This window comes from Macrobrachium rosenbergii, chromosome 13 (genome assembly GCF_040412425.1).
Source record: "Macrobrachium rosenbergii isolate ZJJX-2024 chromosome 13, ASM4041242v1, whole genome shotgun sequence".
In the NCBI taxonomy this organism is placed as follows: Eukaryota; Metazoa; Arthropoda; class Malacostraca; order Decapoda; family Palaemonidae; genus Macrobrachium; species Macrobrachium rosenbergii.
Genome location: NC_089753.1, coordinates 12,247,622 through 12,272,407, shown reverse-complemented (window position 1 = coordinate 12,272,407; position 24,786 = coordinate 12,247,622). Strand labels below are relative to the sequence as shown.

Here is a 24,786-nt window from a genome sequence, read left to right as displayed (position 1 = left end):
GCACTGTAACTGAAGCAACTATCTTAACAGGAAAGGATGAGAGAGAGTTAAGTATATATACCTTAGTTTAACCAGACCACTGAGCTGATTAGGAGAGAGAGAGAGTAGAGGGGTGTTAAGGAAGAGAAAGAGGGAAAGAGAGAGAGAGAGTTTATCGGTTGTCATTCAGAGTTTTCCCAGGCAGTGCCAGGTTGGTCAGCTAGTGTGTGTGTGTGTGTGTGTATAATTTATGTATGTATGTATTCTCCTTCCATAGCTTTTGAACACACAGACATAGAGGCTTTACATTTGATATGATAATCCGTTAGTGTTACTAGAGTGAAGAATGAAGTGATGATTGACTTCGGCTACGATTTGTAAACTATGCAATATGGATTCATTATATTTGGTATGCATAATCCACTAATGCTACCAAAGTGGCGAATAAGGTCAAGATCAAGGTTGAGGTCCTTCTTAGGAGCGAAAGATTAAATAACAATCTGACATATATATATATATATATATATATATATATATATATATATATATATATATATATATATGTGTGTGTGTGTGTGTGTGTGTGTGTGTGTATGTATGTATGTATTTATCGCTTTTCTTCTCAAATGGGATTGACTCCAGAGGGTGTTCACATCTAGGTTCTAAGCAAGTCTTTAAGGAAGAGTTGCTAACCCCATGCATTTACTCCACCCTAGCTGCAGCCCATCATAGTCGACAAACTGCTGACTATCTAGTGTACCGCTTAAGTCAATATAGGTAAAGTGTACAGTAGTTTATGCGACCGCCGGGAGTCGAACCCAGCCCTAGTCGCTGGCGAGGAAGATTGAATAAATGGGTGTGACGTTCGAGATTCGCATTCATGTCACTTCTTGTATAAATGCATATGAATTGCGGGACTAAACATCTGCTGTTAATAGTCTCTGAAGGTTAAGAATATTTGCATAATTGTAATCGGCGAGGTTCTTTGCTGTTAATCCTATCGATTTCATTTGAATGTTACATGCAACACACATGTATGACAAGTGGGGATTGATAAACTTTGTTATATTTTGTCCGTTGATTTGCGGTTTAAAACGATTTTAATAAATTTGGATATACTTAACATCTCAACTTTAAGTAAATGAATATCTTGGGGCACCCCCTTGTAGCTAAAATTAAGTATTGATGTCTGTCTGGGATCGTCCGTGACGTAGTCTTAATTTTCAGTCAGTGAAGCTTGAATAAAGCGTTGGCGTTTATGGGTAACTTTTTCTTAGGGATGAATTTTCAGTTAATTATAGCTTTTATTTTTCCTCAAAGATTTTATACATATCTAAGACAACATTAGTCTAAGCTTATTTTCAATTTTCATTCTAACAAGACCCAAACCCGTAACCCTTTCAATTAAGCTTTGAAATACAGTTGAATGTTTTAGTTCAGAGTTATTGTTGTTACAAGAAATAAAAATAAATAAGCAGTGATTAGTATCCGTGCATATTCCACTGAGAATTATGTATATGCTGCCTTTTTGGTTTTCAGAAAATTAGGTTGCAAACCCTGTGCTGATAACTACCTTGAAGGCGACCATTCACAGTCGAACATATACATATTGCATAATTCGTTACTCAGGTCAACGCGGGCGCAGTAGGTTTAAACAAAAGATATCTTAATGTGTTCGATTTTTCACCTTTTCCTTGTGAGACGAGTCGTATGACATGCATATAATATATATATATATATATATATATATATATATATATATATATATATATATATATATATATATATATATATATATATACACAAGCATTTATATATTTTTATTTATATATATATACATATATAATACATATATATACACAAGCATTTATATATTTATATGTGTATATGTATGTGTATATATATGTGTATGTGTGTAACTGAATCACGAAAATATGGAACCTGATGAATATATAAATAAAGACAAAATCCACGAAGAAAAGAGAAACAATGGAGTGCTGCAAGGCCTTTCGACTTACTGTCCTTTACTTAGCAGACTATAAGTCAAAAGGCCTTGCAGCACTCCATTGTTTTTCTTTCCTTCATGGATTTTGTCTTTATGTACATATATGTTTATATATATATATATATATATATATATATATATATATATATATATATATATATATATATATATATATATATATATGTATGAGTGTGTATGTATGTCCTTAACATTCTTCACTGAAGCCTAAGTTTATCCTATAGACGACAGACCCCGTCCCCTAAATTCAGTCAATCTAATGATATTAAAAATTCACCCAGAAAATGACCGAGGGTCCTCCACGACCCAGCAAGCAGTTCTCTCTCTCTCTCTCTCTCTCTCTCTCTCTCTCTCTCTCTCTCTCTCTCTCTCTCTCTCTCTCTCTCTCTCCTCAGGATCGATGGCTATGCAACATGACAGCTTAAATTTTTTCTTCATTTCGATGGGCCTCTGTTCAAGTGTATTTTTTTTAATTTCCGGGTTCATTTCTAATCCTTTTATTTCATTCTGTTATATAGATTTCTGTTGGCCTTGTCGTACTTTTGTTTCATGTTCTATTTTTTTTTATTTATTCTCTCCGTTTTTTTTCTTTAGTTCGTTCTTCATTGTTGTCTAAAAACGTCATTGTATTTCGATTAATTTTCCCAGTTTTATGGTTATTGGTCCTGTTTATAAATTGGCTTGTTATTACTATTCTCATACCGCAACCTATCTTTTGAATTCTAGATAGATACAGTTTACCAGTCATATTCAGTTGGATTAAAATGCTCAGCAACAGTACAATGAAATTTGATCAGCGTTGTATTTCATCGACGCAATTTGTGTGCTACATGTGGAGTTCCTTTCATTCTTAGGTCTCTTGCACTGTTGTGAAGAAAAGCTATCAAACGCCTTACCCTCGGTGTGGGCGTCCCGTTAACTGATTTAGTCTGCAGTAAGATATTTCCTTTCATAAGCTATATAGTGTGATAAGATTTAATGTTATCCTGGAGTTCACGTGCATCATTCGTCCCTGGTGTGCGAACCCTGGGCCAGGGTTCGTAATGCATGATGAAAAGAAAAGGTCAAGGTTAAAAATGTCAGAGTTTCAGTGTTCACTGCTTCTCTTCAAGGTGGAAATCTGTTTCTTTTCAGTGTGGAAATGTTTAAAAAAAAATACGTCGTGCTTTACTGTACATAAAATGAAAGGTCTTAAAAAGTTAATAAGTACATGAAGGAAACACTCATTCCACTCCACCCTGCGGTTAACTGAAGTCCAAGGGGTTATGATGAAATGCTTGTTTTGGAGCGTAGCCAAGTAATATATCAAATAAAAGTCTAAGCAGATTTGAAAACGGTAGTTTAAGCCCCGTGCCCCCATGATCAAGTGGGATCAGCGAGGTCAAAATGTAATATTTAAACAGTTATATGTCTTGGAGTAAAGGATAGATGATAGCATATACAACAGGCTTGTGGTTTTGTTATAAGACAAGCTTGGTTATGAACACTTTGGCACCTCTGGTTTCACTTCCTTTAGGCTTCCAGGTTTTACTTACTTTTGGACCTCATTATGGCCCTTTGTTGACAGATAAGGCTAGTTGAAAGTTGCAGTAACATTTGCCATTTTACAAGTTCTCCTATTTTATTCGGACCCGGATTGGCATGAGTTTATGGTTGTCATTTATAAAATCCCATGAGAGTTTGGGAGGGGAATAGGGGTTGCCCCACAGTGTGCCTTTCGTAGCACACGGCTGGTGGTACTGAAATTCCGTTGCGGTCTCTTTGGTGAAATACTTTCTGACTTTCACTTTATATTCGTTCCTAGCTGTCCACTATCTGCAAGATGAATCGTGCTTGAATTTTCAACTCTCACTAAAGAACAGATTTCTTAGGACGACTCGTCTCTGTTGGTAGCTAGAGTTCAGTGGTCTACATCAGGCCTATGGGGAAGGACCGTAACGTGTCGATAAGGCCGGTTTAATCTAAACTAGCCCTGTAAGAATTTACAAATGTGACTCAGTGAAAACAGTAGTAATTTAGACTTCCAAAACTTCCACCAGGATTCCCTTGAGATACTAGATATGCATAATTGCGTTTTCGTTTCAGCCTTCCAACGTTCAATCTCTTATGTTCGTGTTTCGGGAGAATTTCCAATGTTTTTCGACCAGGAGAAATTACGGTCATCATCCATGGCGTGGGAAGTCTGTTGACGACGTAATATTTTTGCTTTCCTTACAGTTATTCAGAAAGGTTTGAAATATTTTATTCTTGTTATGCGTTTTCTCGCTCTCATTTTATATATATATATATATATATATACATATATATATATATATATATATATATATATATATATATATATATATAGATAGATAGATAGATATATTGATAAATACATAGATAGACAGTATATATATATATATATATATATATATATATATATATATATATATATATATATATATATATATATATATATATATAATGCAATGATTTGTATGAATGTGTGTGAATAGAAAAGACACCACGTATAAGAATATATACACGTATGTATATATGCATATATATATATATATATATATATATATATATATATATATATATATATATATATATATATATATATATATATATATGTATATATATGTATGTATATATGTATGTATGTGTGTGCACGCGCTCATGTGTAGTTTTTAAACTGATTTTTAACTGTGCGTGGTTGGACAGTGCATCGATAACTGAACTGCCTTAAACATTTTTGACGTTTATGTATGCAGACTCTCTCTCTCTCTCTCTCTCTCTCTCTCTCTCTCTCTCTCTCTCTCTCTCTCTCTCTGACGAAGACCAGCCTAATGAATGAATTCTCTTTATTAACATCTGGGATGACTAATCGCAGTGGGAGTGGCATTATGGTGGCCAAGAGCAACATGGAAAGTGGTAAATGCATCACCACTCTATATCTGTTCTCATGTCCGTGCACTTTGTGTTAAAGAGTCGTATTGCGTAGCGAGTGTTTATTGATTTCCATTGGATAAGGGTAGACTGCTCGAAATCCTATGTCCTTTATTGGATTTTCGATATTTTTTTAACACATTACCGCTTGACAGACACTGACGTGTGTATTCACGCTTGATCAATGGTATAAGAATTCTGTATTCCTGTTTTGGAAACTTATCTGCGCTACATTTTACCGAAATGCATTATTTTTTCCTAGGTTCGTTCTGTATTGATTTTGGAAACATGTCCTGGTGCAGCATATCAGACTAACAGCACGCAACCGTCATTTCTGTTATTCAAGCACTTTTGACTGTTAAGAGTTACCAAAACTATTAAATATCGTTCTGACACTGATAAAAGATAAAAAAAAAAAAAAAAAGGCCTATCGTTCTGACTTGCTAAAAGTAATGTCTCTTTCTTGGTAGGTGGTTGGCAAGTCATCATACCCAAGAAATGCTGTTGATGGTAACTCAAACTTTATACTTATATTTACCTAGTTTTTACTTTGTATAAATTTATGTACTTATCTGGATTATTAATTTATATATTAATTTGATTAGTTTTCAGTCTTAATTATTACATAAAACTCGGTTCCCATTTTACTCGAAAAGAGTAGTATGTACTTCCAATGCCATAGACCAAAAAACTGTCGAATGAAGCGAGTATTTCATACAGAATATACAGGTAATGAAATAAACTTGGCATGTTGCTTATGCGCACGTTCAGTTCTGATTCGAGAAGACTCACTGTATAAATCGAAAGTGATTTAGATAAAGTTACTGATGTCCTACGTTTTGGAGTAAAAAAAATAGAGCCTCAGCATACTATCTTTGCATTCAGCTCCACTTCCAACAGAAGCGCTGCGCAAAGCAAAGGTGATTCACCCGAAAAGAGTTCAAGATGGCCCACATTTCGGAGGCATGCTGTCATTAAATAAAAAAAAGATTAAAAGTTTCTCTCACGCGACAGACAGCAGGGCTGTGGAAGAGGCGAGAAAGAAGCCTTTGAACTCTTGAAGAAAGTATTTCTCGTTTTATGCTCTTTGGTTCCTCTCGCAGGTAACTCGGTTCATAATTTGCAGTGTGGTATAGTCTTTATATAGGGTATTGTTTATTTTGAATATGGATAAACGTATATGTTCATATCGAGAGAGAGAGAGAGAGATGAATCATAGGACAGATTTTGATTTCGCCATCCAATAAGAAAATACCGCATTCCATAATACTCAACCTCTAAGCATAACCGCTTGTTAACTGTCTTATTGACATGGGCTTAACCAACAAATGTTATAGACACCTGACACGTGACGGTGTGATGTACCAACACTTGTGTGATTCCTCGCCCGTCAACATGTGGTCGGGTGGTCGGCAGATTTTCCTTCGATTTGTTGAGTAAATATTTCAGTATTTAAAGGTGGTTTTACAGTACCTGTGTCTCTGATATGTTTAGAGTATAGTTTTCCATATAACACGCTTTTGCTGAAAGCGTGCGCTGAATAATCTATTTGTAAAGGATGTTTAATGCAACGTCGCATCTCCTTCCAGGCTGTTGCTTGGTTAAGTTGAAGATACTGCTTGAAGATTTTTCTGTTATAATATAAAGGGAGTGTTTAATGAATTTTATTATTGACACAACTTAATCATCAGTTTGCCCCAGTATACACCCGCTAAAATAATTTTGTAATCACCACCATTATCCTTAATGCCTACAGTAGTAACGGTTTCCGTCCACATCCAAATCAATAGCGTGTCAGAGTTCATGTTCTTGTCTTCCTTTCCACTTTTTAAAGCGAGAGTCCTTTTGTTCCTGCTTCTTTTTTTTTTTTTTTGTCTCATTACGCATTCAATTCTTCGTAATTATTCTAAAAACCCTTTGGCCATTTTAAATTAAAGGAAGTGATGCACACCTTGAATAGTAATAATGAATCATTGTTGTTCTTTTGAATAATACAGTAATAATAATAATAAATCATTGCTATTTCCATCTATACAGCCATCGCCTTTCCTTTTCATGAGGGGTAACCACAAGTTGTTGTGACGCCAGGTTGTAGCGTAAAATCAGTCAATCCCTTTAAACGTTCGAGCAGCTTCCCTCTTTGATTGGCAGCAAGGCAACATCGTTTAGCTCGCCGTAACGCCAGTTTATTTACTCAGTCAATCACCGTCAGTTACTGATGCCATGGGGTTCGTCTCGCCGAGAAGGTCACCCATACAAGAGCAGGTGGCTCCGTTGAAGAGCAGCATCCTTTGCTAAGTGTCTATTATTATTTATTGATTGATTGATTGATTTATTTATTTATTAGTTCCATCGTCTGTTTATACAGCCTTTTTTTCGTGTATCATATATTATGATGTTATTCAGTTTTTATTTTTAATTACATACTTTTTCGATGAAGTTCAATTTTCATTTATTTGTTGATTTAATATTTTGTTACTTGGTGGAATTCAGTGGATTTTTTTTTAAATTAACGCGTTTCCCTTGATAACATTCCTTCAGTATTGTTGAGCAAAACTATCAATTTTATATATTTACCTTTGATTTTGACACGAAATATTCATACAGGGATGCTTCCAGTAAATTAGTATGAAGTAAATCAGTATATTTTTCGAGGACTTCCGAGTTTGAGAAGTATTATCGTAATGAAAATGTTAAATATTTCGTAAATATTTGATAATTTGCCGCACTATATTTATGTTTCATTATGAAATTGTAATTGTATTCTTTTACCTGTAATTTGATTAGAGATTGTACACCCTGCTTGTGACGGTTGCGCTGTCACAAATAGTTGATCATTTCTCTACTATTGAGTCAGTTCTCAGTTCCAGAGGTCGTTTATTCCTCACTGTTGCACTATGGAACAGTCTCCCTGGGGATGAGGTGCAACTGGAAGCGAAGATGCAATTCATTATTAACCTAATGCTTTCTCGTTGCATTTTAATACATTTTTGTCTATTTATTAATATATTTTTTTTCTTTTTAATAGGTGAGATCTCTTCTTTCTGTATTCCCCTTTGCCGTCTCTTACTTCCCAATGAGCACCATATTCTTTGGAAGCTCGAACTTCAAGTCAGTGGCCTCTGTGGGCTTGTTTCATATGAATAGGGTTCATCTTCTAAATAATAATAATATAGGTTGCGTGTTTCCTTAAACGTTATGCTATCAATCATCTAGAGTTTCTGAAAAGCTCATTTCCTCGCAACTGTCTCTGTACTTGTGCGATCAGATTCTCATTAGGGGCTTTCCTAAAGCGTTTTTAGGAAAGCCAATGACAATGATGTCATGGTTGTGGGGTCTGATGGTCTAACGTTGCTAGTTGGGCAGTTTTCAGGACAGTTGATGCGATGCACAAGTACGTGCATATAATTATGCGCCGTGTACCCTTGAGCGCATGAAGAATTCTAAGCAGCCATGATGAGAACATTGAGATGGAAGAAATATGTCCAATATTATAGGGATGTATACAGTTTATAAGTGCTTCACGTGCACGCACTTCTGTTACTTTCTTAATTGTTATTTATAATAATATACATACATTCATTTTGAACTAGTCGGGTTTTGGGAGCTGTAGGTAAATATCCGTAACCGATAAATTCTATCTTGCTTCTGAATGACCGAGTCATTTGAACTTTAACCTGTAACGTGTGTTAATTGGTGAAAATTATGAGCTTTGCCAATCACGATTAGTTTCAGTGATATTCGCTGCAGATATATATATATATATATATATATATATATATATATATATATATATATATATATATATATATATATATATGTGTGTGTATTTATATATATACAATATATGTATATATATACAGTATATATATATATATATATATATATATATATATATATATATAATATATATATATATATCATATATGTGAAGATAAACAGGCTGACAAAACACTATTTACTTAACATTGCAACCTTATATTTGAGTTACCAAAACTTCTGTATCTCAGATTACATGTGATCAGAGATACAGAAGTTTTGGTATCCGACATATATGGTCACAACGTGTAAATAGTGTATTATGGGCCTTTGTTATCTTCACAGTACACTGTGAGAGAGAGAGAGAGAGAGGCAGAGACAGAGAGAGGAAATATAAGTAAATGTCTCAATTAAAGGGACCAGTAGGTAAAAAAATAATGAATAAACAAACAGCAGTTAAGTAATGCTCAAGAAAATATGGCGTTAAGGCATGACACTTACTGATGCATTACTTTGTCACTTAAATGTAATACCATGAAAACTCTTATGCTTGTTGTTATTATGTCCTCTCTCTCTCTCTCTCTCTCTCTCTCTCTCTCTCTCTCTCTCTCTCTCTCTCTCTCTCTCTCTCTCAGGCTCAGTCTGCCAGCCAAGGACCTTTAGGTTCTTAATCATCAGTTTAGCTGGCTTTAATAACATTGCTTACACTGGCTAGGACAATCTGAGGTCTCCAGTTCTCGCATCGCACCGCGTAATCATGACTTCTCTTTAATTGGCTGAAATTGCCCTCATTTGTATGCTCCCAGAACACATACTGAAGCTAAATCCGACATTGACCTTCAACAATACAAAAGATGCCTGAATACACGCAAACCGTAACTTCGTCTGTGACCTTCAAACATGCCACCAGATGTCAGTGGATGTGCATAATCTTCACATGTATAGATTCATTTACTCCATTATTTATTTGTTTGTTTATTAGTTTTTGTTTGTTATTAATCGTGTAGTTATATTTATTTTTTTTATTCATACACTCTCCATTCTTTTGTATTTTATTGTTCTTAACTGTTACAGATATTCGGTTCCAGTCGTTTCCTCTGTAAACTTTTTCTCCTCAAATATAAGATTCTGATTTGAGGAGAGCCACATGAGCAACGAGGCTTACAGTTTCTGCGCTCTGTTGGCAGAATGGTTCTGGGATCTTTACCCGGTCTCATTGGTCCTGCAGGCCATCAACGTCTCTTATGGACTGCTCCAGGAACAAGAGCCATCACTGGTATAATTCCAGCTTGATCCAGTACTAAATCTAGTATGTAACTAACTGTTCCACGGAGGCTTTCTGGGCAAGTTCTTGTTCAATAAGAATGTATGCACATTATGAATAACAAGTTCAGCCTTCAGTTAAGACAGTAAAAACTTGGCATTATCGCTGATTATTATTCACTGAAAAGTATCGCGGGGTATTCCATGGTCTTCTGGCCAGTTTGAGGCAGAGTGGGCACTGGGCCAAAAGGATTCATTCAAGGGCACGAGAAGCTTACGCATAAGAATCAGGAAGTCTTGGAATTCGTTGTAGCAGAAAGATGGGACGTTACGGGGCACATACTGTATGTTTCTGCTGTGTCTATTTCATTGGCCACTTAAGTGAAGAGAACTGCTGCTGCGTGATCGCCGTTGATTTGGAAGGGGGACAGTAACAACCATTCTATCTGGCTGATGCAGCCATGTTGAGCACATACCATGAGCTGCAGTTATTCCCGATGAAGTCATTCGGCCATAAGACCTCCAGTGTAATAAATCAGGAGGTATAAATGTTTTGGTATCTCCGCTGCTTCGCTCCGTGACATGCGATGTAATCCCAGGTGGATGCATTGATAATAGTGTGATAATGACAAAATGTCATATTCATAAGTAAGCAGCTGGATGCATATAGAGTCCAAATTGGAAAATAAAAAAAAAATCGAGGAGTGTTAATTCATTCCACGATTTTCAAGTTGCCATTCCGAAATTAAAAACTGTTCTCACGAGCATAATTTTACACGCATCTGTTAACCCTATACAGTTACAGCTCATGTGTATTCTTTGTAATACAGTGTTAACAATTTTGTGTAAAATTACGCTCGTGAGAATGAATTAACATTCCTTAAATTATTTTTTGAGTTCCCAATTATTGCTGCATATATATTATACTCTTCAGACCATTTGCACATAATTCCAAAAATACAGTTACTATAATTAACTTACGTAATTCCTTTTTTTTGACGCAAGTTTTGCAAGTACTTAACTACAGGGAACGGGACATGAACTAATGATTTTCTTCTTATTAAACGCGTATAATCTCCTGAATGTGGGATTACTGAAAGAACATAAAGATTGCGAGCGTCACGCAAGGAGTATTATTATTTTTATTATTAACGGCGTTGGCTGTGGGTGTGGCTTATATTGACGTCTCTCTCTCTCTCTCTCTCTCTCTCTCTCTCTCTCTCTCTCTCTCTATGTAATTTCGTTTAATCCTATTAAGCTTGCGTTGCCCTAGGCAGTGAATTGAGTATTTGGTACGTGTATCACTGTGGTGGGTTGCATCCAAGGAGGAACAAGAATTGGAATCAGCAGCTTCATACAAAAAATTGTTTATATACCTAAGAATAAAACCTATAAAACCTGCTGGATATACGTATATATATATATATATATATATATATATATATATATATATATATATATATATATATATTATACATATCGATATAAATAAAAATAAAACCTATTGAGTTACGTGTATATATATATATATATATATATATATATATATATATATATATATATATATATATATATATAATGTATTTATGTATATGTATACACACACATATATAAATATATAATGTATATATATACAGTATATATATCAATGGCTGCAGTATGTTTTAGCCCCCGGTTTATAAAAAAGATTTTATGAAGTTGCAGGCTCCCCGATGCTTGGCTTTATAGCCGAATATATATATTTATTATATTATATATATATATATATATATATATATATATATATATATATATATATTTATATTTATACACATACATACACACACGATATACATATGTGTGTGTGTACGTATGTACGTATTCCAGCCATTCAGTGCTTTAGACAGTGAAAAGAGAGTTGAATTGGTTGAACTGCAAGATTAAAGAAAGGAAGCGAGCATGGAGGTAAAGTAAAAGGCTAAAAAGGAGGTCCAGTTGGGGACGAAGGGGCACAGCAAACAACCTTTTGTAATACCCTCAGTGCACCTCATGTACTACCCCCTACGTGGATATATATATACATATATTATATATATATATATATATATATATATATATATATATATATATATATATATATATATATATGCATACACATATGTATGTGAGAGTATATTATATATATATATATATATATATATATATATATATATATATATATATATAATATATATATATATATATATATATATATATATATATGGAGAGAGAGAGAGTAAATTAGGAGTAATAAAAACTGGGAGTTGAGAAGAATGGCTTGATGAAGATGTCCTATTAGAAAACCTTGACATTTTACATTTTAATGTATGTGGTTTTCGAAAGCTTCCCTTCTTAAAACAGTTGACTACATGTTAGATTTTTCCAACTGTGACGTCTCTCATGACGTCATTCCCGAAGTATCCTATCCAGTTGATGGCGTCACTAATTCTATGGCGTCACTAACTCTATGAAGTCATTGTTAGCACAGTCCTTATGACGTCACTAATTCTATGAAATCCTTGTTAGCACAGTACTTAGAACGTCACTAATTCTGTGAGGTCACTGTTTTGTTAGCACAGTCCTTATGACGTAACTAATTTTATGAATTCATTGTTATGTTAGCACAGACCTTATGACGTCACGGAGTACTCCCAGTTATCTCTAGTCCAGGCCTCGCCATCCACTGTCCCTTGAAAGAGGACGCTGTATGACCTTTGAGATTTGTGGTTAATCCAGTGAATTTTGAAGTGCGTGAGTCAGCTGATATCGAGGGAAACTTTCGCGACAGAATATGAACTTTCTCTTTAACCTTTTGTTAATTTTACTCCGCCATTCCATTAGGGCAGTGTTTTTGCATAATCATAAATTCATGTATGATTCTAGGTTATAGTTATCAATGTAAAGTCACAGGAAATGGATTCAGAGATTTTGAGCTTGAGGTTATTTCCTATTATGTTCTTTATTGGCGTGGACAGAGAACTTGACCCTCCATTAAAAGTGCTAGTGAGTTTTTCCTTTTCTGTTGTCTTCTCATGTACTTCATTTTCTGTTCTGTCAGTGGTGTAAAATATTAATATAGTCTCTTGTTAATTCTGTAAGCAATTGGTTGCTTTGGTGTAATGATGCAGTCATTAATGTTGCGACATAAAACGTGTTGGTTTATAAATAAAGAAGATATGACATACGCCAGAACGGAAGATTTCTCTCTCTCTCTCTCTCTCTCTCTCTCTCTCTCTCTCTCTCTCTCTCTCTCTCTCTCTCTCAATCACAGATAAAAAAGAGGCGAAGAGTGGGATTAACAGCTCTACCTTGTAATATATATATATATATATATATATATATATATATATATATATATATATATGTGTGTGTGTGTGTGTGTGTGTGTGTGTGTGTGTGTGTGTGTGTGTGTGTGTGTGTGTGTGTGTAACTTGCACTATGCCTTTAACGAGTCTGGTGCAGACAGCTGTGGGTTACCATGAGGTCTGAGAGCCTAGGTTGAGTGAAGCACCATATTCAGCTAACGTGAAGAAAATGCCTTGTTATAGTTTATGATTGACCATCTCACGCCACACGAGTTATCTACCAGCATATTTCCTTACAAAGCAGTTCCCTTAATTTATGTCTGAATAGGCAGTATTAAACTGGCTCCTTTCTAGCTCGCCCTTACGAAGACGACTTGCGGTAATTTCAGACAGTAGATATTCAGACTTGTGAAACTCGAGGGAATAAGCAAAGTTCATTTCCTGTGAATAACTTGATATCTTCCTTGCCCACGCAAGCCGTCGTGGAGTAAGCAACGTACGCCCATTTTTTGCGTGGAAGGCGGGGTTGTTTGTTTGCTTGCTTGCAAATTCTTTGCGCTGTTTGTGGTGTTTGTGCAAGCCTCGCAAGAGTTTATTAATGTTTGCAGATTTTTTTTTTTTTTGTAGTTCTTACAAGAGTGATTCCTTTTTTATAAGTCGTATGATAGTGGTTGTATAACATTAGTCTTGGGTGAGTGATTTTGAGTATTGGGAGGACGTGTATATGTTTGCAAAGCATACCAAATTGTTTGCAAAGGTGTTTGTGTTTTTAGAAAAGCACGTGGGGTTTAAAAGTTTGCAGTCAGCCTGGTGTCTGTTTACAAGTTCTGTTTACAAGTTTTTAGAATCTGTTTGCTTGTTTTGCTTGATTCAGCATTTTTTCACATTTACAAGTTTTAAAGGATTGTTTCCTCTTTTGAAGTCGTAATAGTGTATGCTTATTCAAAGCTGAGTGTTTTGTGTTGTGAGGTACGTAGAGTTTCTTAAAGTTGGCAAGTCTACCAGCCGAGTTTTTATCTTGGCAGGAGTCAGCAGTGTTGTCATGTTAGCAAGTGTTGGTAGCTATATTTGTATGTTGCAAGTCTTCTGGGAGTACTTTTACATAAAGCTAATGTTCTAGTATTTATGCATATCGCTATATGCAAGCAATTGTTGCTTAGCTGAAATATAGGATAGCATTTTGAAACCGCTTAAAACCAGTGATTGATCGAACTCGGAAGGACGCGACTGTATCGTGACTCAAACCGAGTGGGCAGACAGAAAATTCAAACAGCGAGAGGCATTGCCGGTTCGATTCCCAAGAGAGCCGGAACGTTTTAGACCCGTTATGTTCAGTCCCACTGTGTCTGTTGATAAAAGCAGTGAATTATGCATAGGGTATTTTGTCGACTCTGGTTGGTTTCATTATGTATATGTATATTATATATATTTTTATAGCCTATATATATATATATATAAATTATATATTTATTTATTTATCTGTATAATTATATATTACTATATAAATCTATATATACATATATAGTTGTATATATATACATATATGTATATACATTTACATATATACGTGCATATATGTAATATGTATATATATATATATATATATATACACACATATATATATATATATATATATATATATATATATATATATATAATATATATACATATATACAGTATATATGTGTGGGAAGAGGGCTGGGTACGTGCAGTATATAGACAGGTATGTGAATTATATTGCAAATAAAACTCTATCCCCCCCGACAATCTGGTACTTATGAACAAAGCCGTAACTCATCCGTCGCCGACGCTTGACTGACGCAACATACAAACAGAGCGGAAAGCGAGGGAAGGCCAGAGGTATCTATTTTCGTTGATGACGGACGAGCGGGTGAGTGCGTTCGTACGTGCGTCGCTGCCTCATGAACAGTAGTAGCGTAGCTGGGTGGAGGATGATTGTGAGTCAGTGTGAATGAGGTTTCGGAGATTTCGTTTTGCTTAGCGCTTTTGGAATGGTAATGATATGATGAGAGTGAGGCACTGTTTCTATTACTTCTATTTTTTTATATGTATATATATATATATATATATATATATATATATATATATATATTATATATATTTATAATGTTTGTATGTTGGTGCTGTAACTCACTGCTAGATCATATGGCGCCCTTTAAAAGGTCCATGGTACGACTCCGGATATCACTCACCAGTCAACCCAGATATAGTAGATATTTATTATTATATATATATATATATATATATATATATATATATATATATATATATATATATCTAAGAATCTAAGAATGCTTTTTCAGTGTCTGTCACCTGTTTGCATATGCCACACATCAAGAATTTAACCAAATAACAGTTTATATTTTGTAAGGACTACTACTTACTGTTTTAGAAAGTGACAAAATATACTTGATGACAGTGAATTAGGTTAGGCTGCAACTGTAAAAAAAAAAAAAAAATTAAATTATTTAAAAGTCGACCTCCCTACAGAGGCCAAGGCTGGGGAGAGAGAAAGTGACACTATAACGAGTTCGTCATCTGGTAATTGATCATGAAAACATCTTAACTCGTGAAAGCGATCATTGATGCGGTGACGTGCCCGAATGCACAGGTCTCCTTTGCACAGGGTAATCTAACTTGGATCCAGCCTGCCCCCATACCACAACACGCCCACGTAAAAGTCTCTCACCCACCCTTGTTCAGGTCGTCAAGTCAAGCTTTCCAAATTGCAGGCAAAGGGTCGCCTTTGACATTTGAGTCGTGCATTGCTGGGATTCTGTGCGAACGGCTGTTGCATTGTATATTCCTATTGGCTTTTTCATCTGCTGTTCAGTTTATCCACCTGAATAATCAGGAGTCTCTCTCTCTCTCTCTCTCTCTCTCTCTCTCTCTCTCTCTCTCTCTCTCTCTCTCTCTCTCTCAGTTCGTAAATCTCTCAGCAAATAATGGAGCATGAAGACTATCTTCCTCAAATATTTGCTTCAGAACCACTTAAATTCAACAAAAGAAATCTGCATCGGTTTTAGAAACATAATAGACATTTATCAACCACTAAGTCATTTATCAACTCTCAACTGGCAAAGCATACTTGCTCTTCCGTCACTTTATACGTTTGAATGCCATATTTCCTAAGCATTAGGTCATATGTCATATTTACTTTTAAGTTGATAAATGTTGTAATAATGATTTATTGGTATGAAGTTAGTGTTATTTTTCCTGTTTAAAGGGGTGGGGGGAGGAGGTGAGTGGTTTAAATGATGTTTAATATGAACTTGAAACCTGCAGTGAATAATTTACAGGGAAGAATGAAACTGTGACCATATTCAGATCAGATATATAATTAGTCTTGGAGTGATAAAATAGAATTTTATACAACTAAAATGATTTTACGTCCAGTCGACTGTTAAACTTCGGTATTCTTTGCCAGGCTCTGAAAGCATTTAACGAATGATTTTTGTAGTGATTTAGGCTTTCAGTTTTTCACTTACTGTTTTAAACATAGTGTATGAAATGCTATTAATTCAACTTCTCTTTGTGAAATATGCTATTAATTCAACTTCTCTTTCTTGTGTTACCGAACGATTTAATCCAGTACTGCTGCTTATGGCATGAGCGCAACCTTTGTCGCCACAGTTGGAGCGAAGGTCTTAAAATTCCCAAGTCCGGAGCCGTATAGTGTATATCAGTTCCTCCCGTAGTACACAAGTGAATTAAAAAAAAGTGACTATTTTTTTACCTTCGGATGTCATGGCTGCTCTATCTTCGAAACGAAATCACTCATACAAGTCAACCGCCTGCAGTGCAACAGGTATCCCTAAGTATTTTGCACACAAAAGTGCCCAATTGCCTTATGGGCATAGCTGAACCGTGCAGTATCTCTAGAGTAAAGCAAGATTTTAAAAAGATGCAAGGGGTTAGACCTAAGTACTGTAATCACCATATAAAAGGAAAATAATAATAATTTAGCCTTGAATTTAATTTTATTACATGTTTTAGGTACTGAACTCGTGAAACGTGGTTTTATGGAGGTGAATAAATCAAAGTTTAGTTAATTCAAAAGTTTTGAATAATTTCTTACAGCGAAGAGTAATGGAACGGGAAACCTAATGCCTTCTCTAACCTAGGAAGAACGGAATCAGGAAGAGAATTTCAAAGCCGGCGAGTAGCATCCCAGAATCCGATGATTACTGATTCTTTCATCTTAAATAAGGGAAGAGGTCTCTTGAGAGGATGAGAGATTCTTTCATCATTTGATTCTTTTCTTAAATTTAGATTCTTTCATCTTAAATGAGGGAAGTGGTCTCCTGTGATTCTTTCATCTTAAATGAGAAGTGAGATTCTTTTCATTTTAAATGAGGGAAGAGAGAGGATGAGAGATTCTCCATTTGATTTCGAATGATCGAAATAGTAACTATAGGAGAGAGAGAGAGAGAGAGAGAGAGAGAGAGAGAGAGAGAGAGAGAGAGAGAAAGGGGACAGGCCATCTTGTATTACACGCTATTGAAACATTCACATTTAGCTTACAGTAACCTTTTTCAAAGCATGTGTGACGTGCGATTTGCTTCGTAATGTTGTGACTAATGAGTACTTCATGTCTTGAATGTTAATTCTATGCAGGGCTAGAAGTAAATTTTCCCAGAGGAGAGTGAAGTGCAGAACAGGAAGAGACTGAAGAAGACTCTTCAGTTAACCGATTTAATTCTTAGACGTCCGGTCTGAATTTCTCGGTGCTAACTTAGCAGAAAAAACGATCCTGCATAAACGAAAGCTAACCCTCGTAGTTGTCACGCCAGATAACTTAAAGATCAGTCAGTCAGTCAACAAAAAAGATATGTATTCTCTGTGAAGGAGCACGTGGCCTATTCAGGTAGCTTCACAGACCTACTGTGACCCATTGTTGATTACGCCAGACCCTTCGTCTCATAAAATTTACTTGCTTTGGCGGTGCGGTTTATAGTCTTGGCCTGTTAACAGTGACAAAACCAGAGTACACCGTAGGCGGAAGCATTTACTGTACACAAGGAACATCGTAAATAAATCTGCTTTACACCGGTAAACGTTGTAAGACTTGGGAGACCAGAATCCGATGGCCTTCGCCCTTCTCAGGTGGTTCTAGGGCCGCGTTACCGCACGTACAAAAGGATCTATAAAGTTAGTCCTTTAATAAAATCGCTGTTTCGAAGATTCAGTTTGTTCTCTCTCTCTCTCTCTCTCTCTCTCTCTCTCTCTCTCTCTCTCTCTCTCACACACACACACACACACACACACACACACACACACACAGCCAAACCACAGTCTCCAGAGGAAATCCTTCGATAAATCGATGGCACTCCAATAATTTAAGCGATAACGTTATCAAGAGCGTTATTTCTCAGCAATTAGCACATCATCTCAATTATGATATGTAAGTAATCGCTTCCTTTATTACAGTGTTATGTTTAGTCTCTCTCTCTCTCTCTCTCTCTCTCTCTCTCTCTCTCTCTCTCTCTCTCTCTCTCTCTCACTAAATGCGTAAATTATCAGGCAAAGGGTGTAGGCATAGTTGTTTTTACGGTATATTTTTTTTTATCCATTCTGATCATCCTTCTGCTTTGACTGTAGTTGTTGGGAGTTTTTTTGGCAGTAGGTCAAAGAGTACGTTTTCCCTTGTCACATATGTATTTATGAAACTGTTTTCGTCAGTGACCTTCTTCATTGATAAATGAGTATTATGTGTGTCTGTTACTTTTTTGGGGGGTGGGATATCGGTTATTTTGCAAAGAAACCAAAAACGTGGAAAGTTTATGATTACCTGAAATACCTGGGTAATCTTTAAAAATGAATGAAAAGCGGGTAAATGGTTAGGGTATTTAGTTAAATCACCGTAATCTAGTTTGTCAGTTTGCAATATAACAAAATGAAAAGCAGCTGGTTAGGTTACTTGTAGCTGCGGGTGTGTGTTTGTGTGTGCGTGAAGGAAATGCGAAGGTAAACAAGTAATCATTGACAATAATTGGGTAGGTGTGTGTGTGCGTGTGCGTGTGTAGCTGCGTGGTTTTTTTTTAATTTTTTTTTGCAAATTGACACACCACACCAGATTATCGATGATCTTTGCAAAATACCGTTTTCGTGTGTTTTTTGCAAATTACCCAATATTTAAAGCAATTTAGCATACTTACCAGAATTTTGGATTTTTAAATTGACAAATTTCACAAAAAGAGAACCATAACACAATGCACAAACATATATATATATATATATATATATATATATATATATATATATATATATATATATATATATATATATATATATTATATTATATTATATTATATATATGGTGTGGAGTGTGGAGACTAGCAACTTTTACAATATTCAGTGCTTAGAAACTTGTAACAGACGTTGAAAGTTCGGTGTGAGCAGTAACGCGCCAAGAAGAAATCAGGACAAACAATGTAGTTTGTGCTTCCGTCTTCCAGTCTAGTTTTATTCGACCAAGGAAAGGTTGCCCGTTCCATCAGCCTGTACGTTAAAAAGACAATAGGTATTACACCATGACGACAGCGACAATAAAAGTTGCGGGTTTCCTTGAATTGCTTCGTAAAAGCTTCCGGTAGTAATTCTTTAAAAGGTCCACCTGTATGATGACCGGAATGGATGAGTCACAAACCCCATGAAATGGTATTTTTAAATTTACAGTAATTTCTTTAATAAACGTTATTCAGTGTATACCTCTAGAAAATGACAGGGAAAAATGTGTTTTCCGTGTAAAAAAAAAGGATACCATACGACATGTTACGTAACTTTGCAGACAGTTGTCTGGAAAATAACCTGCACTGAAGCATACGGAAAAAGAGCAGAAGCTCCTGTATCCATAGAGATTTAAAACATATTCGCTAATGTGAATCGCATAGAATTATAACGAACGGAACTGTATGTTTTCATTCGTAAATGCCTTATAATCAAAATGAGATTTGAATGCACGGCACGTCTCGTGTAAAAAAAATTTAAAATAATCCAGTCAAAAGCTGTTTTAGGTACGTAATTTACTCCCATCGGCAACATCTTTGTAGACTGATCTTACAGTAGTCAGTTCAGTATTTATTTAAGAGAGCCTAATACTATTTTGGGGCGACGTTACCATTGCCTTTGTATTTCTGACATATCACTGTATATATTTATCTGTGTCGGTTTGTTCTTTATTTATCCAAAATATTTCTTTCTTCTGTACATGGTCCTTTTGTGCAAAAGTTTGCCTGAAGACTGAATGCTATTGAGATATGTTTCATTCGAATGTTTGCACATGCTGAATAATAGTAAAGACTATGAAGAGCAACCACGTTCTCCTCTAAAAACGAATATGAATGGACTTTTTCCTTGGATATAAAAACTTGGATGTGTTTTTAGAAATATTTTGAAACTCTTTGAGCTTTACAAGGACTGTTATCCTCGTCGTCAGGGGGAATGAAACTGAATCAACATCATACAGAAACAATTTTTTTTTTAAATACCAGGTTCATGCTCATGAGTTCAGTGCATTTCTAACATTCAACGAAGTCAGTGTCCCAAATGAATTTAAAACATTAGAAATAATAACAGTTGCAATAATAGATCAAAAAGTTGTCCCGTGATGCTCTTATCTCCCCAGCCATAACGTCGCCAATCTCGGAGACACAAACGGCAGGATTTCCGACTTACTCATTCATCCGTCATCAAACTAACTCTGAACTTAATATCTCACATGATCATGACGATGGTATATGCGCTGGGACAGTGTTCGTACATGGAAAAGAGAGAGAGAGAGAGAGAGAGAGAGAGAGAGAGAGAGAGAGAATTCATATTAATAAAGTAATGAAATATATCTATCTTGACGTATAACTGATAGCTTAGGGCTCTTTTACATATGACAAGTAGCAAGTTAACAAGTGTGTATGTAATTCGCTACAACTTGCTAGCAATTCAAGTGAAAAAGCAAGTTGCTAAGCAAACTGAAAAGCAAGGGGGTTTAGTAGCAATAGCCAGCGGTTTTATTTTGGGACAACTAACCGATTCTTCCCCGCCGCCCCAGAAAACTACTTTACACTTGGTCTGTGGGAACAGGTACTTTGGTGGTTACTTTCTTTTCTGCCTGTATATATAGACACTTTGGGTTTTGGACTGCTGAAGGGGAATTGCGGATATTATGTGTATTTAGTCCGTAGTCTGGGGATTTTTTGTCATTAATGCTTGAATTGTAAATTCAAGCTAAAACTTACTGAACAATGCAAGGAAAACATCTGATATTGCCGAAATAGCATTAACAAAAATTAGTATGATTTAAACATAATGATTAGTCTGGACTATCGCAGCAATAACAAACGCCTAAGTATTGAAAGATGGAACATACATTATAGGAAGTTTAATGGTTACCGTTTTTGTGTTTGTTTGAATTTTTACAGAAATAATTTCTCCGGTTTTGTAAGCTATTCTAAAAGTGATGCCCAAGCCCGATGTTGGTTTTTTTGGTTTTATCCAGTCCCTCATCCATATTCGCTTTTCTTTGCAAACGTTCGTAAGTACCTCAGATAATTATCGCACGATAGTTCCAACACATTTTTAATGACAATGTTTCCATTACCCTTTGACGGAGAAGGGAAGGACGTAAGTGGACGCATCACACGTAAAACTTAAGTGGTAACAGAGGCTACTTGCAAGAAACCCTTGCTATATGTAACATTGCCTTTCAACGTTCTCGTTGTACTAGGTAGTTTCTTTTTCTTTTTACCTCTTTACCACCTGCTGCGACCACCGCAGTTGATTAACTTTGAGGGAGATAGTTCATTGTTTAGGTCAACAGAGAATGTTTAACGAAATGCCTTCAAATCGCTCTGTCCTAGGCCGCTTTGTGAACTCGAAATTTCTTTCAAATGACGTGGGTGCTTCCCCCGTGTACCATGAGAGAGAGAGAGAGAGAGAGAGAGAGAGAGAGAGAGAGAGAGAGAGAGAGAGAGAGAGAGAGGCAAAAACAAACATGCATGATGTTATTGATTTTCTTTGAGAATCATTCCCAGCTCCATTGCTGCTGTGACACGGTTTTGTTAAAAAGCTGCATTAGCCTATGTCTTAAGACTTTCAGATAGCACACTTCTTCACTCATTTGTTTTGGCTGTCAGTGACCAAAACGGAAGCCGGCCGGATCTTTGAATAAATCAATGCATTCCCACGAATATCTACAAGTGGGCCACACGGTGCCAGAGCTAGAAGGTCGTTTATCATGTTTAGATATAGATTAGAACCGGCATAGAGCATTGGTAATTAAATGGAGAACCTAATTAAAAAGCTTCCCTCTGGACGTTCCTACGGCACCGAAGGGCCAGATGGTTATTGACACTGTCTCTTCGTGAGTTGTGTCTGTAAAGACAGAGGTGAAAAGACTCCCTGTTAGCCTGTCATCCGTTATTTCATATTTTCGCCAAATATTCGGTATATTTGCACGTGTAACTGCTTTTTGAGTGAGGAAAACAAAAGGAGGACAGCTCGGTGTTAGGCTAGGTCTAAGTAAAAAAGGTGAGGTGGGGGAGATATATATATATATATATATATATATATATATATATATATATAGGCTACGTGTGTGTGTATGTATGTATGTATGTATATATATATATATATATATATATATATATATATATATATATATATATATATATATATATATATACATATACATACTATTAGTGCTTCCATTAATCTTATACCAGTGAAAGCGTAATTCCATATGCTGCATTCGCTTCAGAGCTAGATCGGCAAACTCAATTCGTCTTGTCTCTTCTGTGCTGTTAGGAACCGGGCTGGCGATTGCATGTCAAAGCAGAATGATGGTGGCGGCTTCCATTTCTGTCTTGCTTTTATTGCCTGGTTTCTCGAACCTCGCTCCATCTGCGGACCAGTTTCTGTTGCCTTGAGATTTGCCTTCTAGTTTCTTGCAGTTTCTCTCTCTAGTCCATTGTGGCTTCTCAGCCTTCACAGAATAAAAATTGTCAGAGGTTTCCATTTGTGTTGGACTTCCTTCCTTGTTCGAGATGAATTTAGGATGTTGATCACTTACACACATACACACACACACACACACACATATATATATATTGTATATATATTTATATATACACACACAAACATGTACTCGCTCACTAACGACAGAACGTGGGATCAAATCTCAAGCGGTCTACTGAAACCAGTCGTGCATCATTTAACATGAGAACTAAATTCGGTACATGAAAATTACTTTGTAGTAATGGGTCAGATTGAGAAACAGGAAGTTAACACCATTAGAGCCACCTCTACAGCAAGGCTTAAAGAATATATATATATATATATATATATATATATATATATATATATATATATATATATATATATATATATATATATATATATATATATATATATATATATAGTGTATATTTACATTTGCCTATAGACAGTTTACTGGTCACTATTTGGAATAGGCGCAGTGACCTCCTGCCTTCTCTATTTCTAAATTTTTGACACGCTTATCACTACAAAGTCTCGAGTGCGAAATGTAGGGACCTAACTTCCAATGAGTAGATTCGAACTTGCGCACATAAGGTTAGGATCAGGCTAAGTTAAACTACTCGGTCTGAGGTTGTAGCCGAGTGGCTAACTTTACTTCGTCTCAAAGTCAGGGTTTCTTCGTTTGCTCTTCATTTCAGATTCATGGCATTGCAATGGTAAGTGTGTCCCTCCAAAAAAAGCGTGAATAAATCGAGAAGAGGCCATGCTCCTGAAAACAACAACAAAAACTAAAGCCTTTGTTTTTAAGACAAAAAAATTTTGTCAAATTTAATTGCAAATACCCTAAAAGATCTTTTGTCCAAAGATTTATGCCAGTACCTAGTATTACTAACTGACAACATGTTTAACCTAACCTCCTTGTTTATGAGTTAAATTTTAGTATCTTTTGTCATCCACGTTGTGTGTGTGTGTGTGTATATGTACATATATATATATATATATATATATATATATATATATATATATATATATATATATATATATATATATATATATATATATATATATATATATGAATGATATATATTACCACAGGTGAAAAATAAGAGACAGGGTGTAGGTCCTGACCGGTTTCGACTTTATTTCAAGCCATTGACAAAAGGACTGATACAGAGTATAAGAAGTCTCAAATATATATACTACAGAACAGTACTGACGAACATACACAACCGTTAGTACTGTTCCTGTAGTATATATATTTGTGACTTCTTATAATCTGTATCAGTCCTTCGTCAGTGGCTTGAAATAAAGTCGAAATAAAGACCTACAACAAATCTCTTATCTTTTCACCTGTGGTAATAATGTATTAAAGTGAATCATTATAAAATGATAATAATATATATATATATATATATATATATATATATATATATATATATATATATATATAATTTGGGTGTGTGTGTGTGTACATTTGTTTTAAAACCTGCAGAA

General features: G+C 35.5%; 1 protein-coding gene and 1 long non-coding RNA gene across 6 annotated transcripts in view; one reads left to right on the top strand and one right to left on the bottom strand.

Annotated features, from left to right (window-relative positions):
- LOC136844912 (uncharacterized) overlaps nucleotides 1–24,786 on the top strand; it is a 511,857-nt gene that overhangs the window by 449,460 nt on the left and 37,611 nt on the right. The window contains exon 4 of one of the 2 annotated variants that reach the window (XR_010855006.1): nucleotides 5,404–5,443. The exons of the other annotated variant lie outside the window; for it this stretch is intronic. This is a non-coding gene — a long non-coding RNA (uncharacterized lncRNA). The remainder of the gene's footprint in view (nucleotides 1–5,403; nucleotides 5,444–24,786) is intronic. 2 annotated transcript variants of the gene reach the window in all.
- LOC136844910 (calcium-binding protein P-like) overlaps nucleotides 1–24,786 on the bottom strand; it is a 46,854-nt gene that overhangs the window by 16,098 nt on the left and 5,970 nt on the right. The window lies entirely within an intron of this gene.